We start from the raw sequence: 1,441 nt of genomic DNA, 5'->3' as shown, positions 1-1,441 counted from the left end.
TGACAATTTGCATTTCTAACAAGTTCCCAGGTGATGGGGCTGCTGGTCCAGGGAACACACTTTGGAAAGCATTGCTCTAATACAAGCTCAATAAATGGATCTGGTGGGGTGGAAGCTCAGGCTGCTGAATTGATAACAAGCAGGCAGAAAGCTTCGCAGCCCTCTTTCAGCTGGCTGTGTGGGTCCCCTGGCAATGCTCCCTCAAGGTGTACGTTAATGCTCACCTCCGCTCCCTCCCAGCTGGATCTCTCTTGACTGTGTTCCCCTGACAATAATCAGAGTTGTCGCTTGCATTTGTTACTTCCAGACTTCTTTTTACCTCCATCAACTTTAACTCTCTCATCTCTTACTTCCTCTTTACATGCTGGTATCTGTATTATTCAGCCTGGGGATGGCAAATCTATGTGTTGTAGGTATTGGTGAAGAAGGATTCTTCTTTTCTAGCAGGAACCAACCACTTGGAGGTTCCTGGCAATTTTTAATGAAGATATTGATTCCCTTTAAGGCTTTCTTCTTTGTTTTGGGCATGCCACCATAATGACTAATTACTCACACTACATTCCCATTGACATGGGGTGAGATTTTGGTATGAGAGAAAATTGTGTAAGGTGTACCAGGGTTTTCCTTTGAAGCTAAGTTTGAGATCTGGAATTTCTGACTGAATTTCTATTGGTGGTTCAAAGTTGTAACCTGTTGGGGTGGACTAAGGGCATTCTAGTCAACTCTAGGGGTCAGGCAAGGGCAATAAAACTCCTGATGTAGGAAACAGGACTGAGTAGTTGGCTCCTGCTCAGAGTCCTAAGGTGCCAGAAGGATTCAAGGTCATTTCTGCCAACTCTCTGAAGCTACTGAGACCAGAATCTGCTTCAATACAGCCCTTCCAGGGGGCAGGTTGAAGCCAGAAGCACAAATCCATGTGTATGAAGGAGTTAGAAGGCCCCAGGCCTACTTCCTATATTATTGGACAGGCAGAGAGACCTTTTTCATCTTCTGGTTCACTCCCCAAATGGCGGCAAGAGCCAAGGCTGGGCCAGGCTGAAGCCAGCAGCCCAGAACTCAATCCAGGTCTCCCACGTGGGTGGCAGAGATGCAAGTACTTAAGGATCATCTGCTGCCTGCCAGGGTGAGCATTGCAGGAAGCTGCCAGTAGAAGAGAAACTGGTGCTCCAACCTGAACACTCCAATATGGGACATGGGTGTCCTAACGGCTCTGCCAAATGCCAGCCCCCAGACCTACTTTATCTTGAACCAGTCATGCCTCAGAGTTCCTGTATACCTAGCCCAGGGACCGAGACTGTGTAGTGCTGTTGGGGAGTGTATCTGATACCCTGGGTTCTATGGGACCCCAGGATAAAAGCTGAATTTCCTGTCAATATGGGCATGAAAAAAAAATCAGTCATAAGAATTAGAACATTAAAAGAAATGTTACAATTTGTATTTC

This window comes from Lepus europaeus, chromosome X, assembly GCF_033115175.1.
Source record: "Lepus europaeus isolate LE1 chromosome X, mLepTim1.pri, whole genome shotgun sequence".
NCBI lineage: Eukaryota > Metazoa > Chordata > Mammalia > Lagomorpha > Leporidae > Lepus > Lepus europaeus.
Note: the sequence above shows the minus strand (reverse complement) of the source record.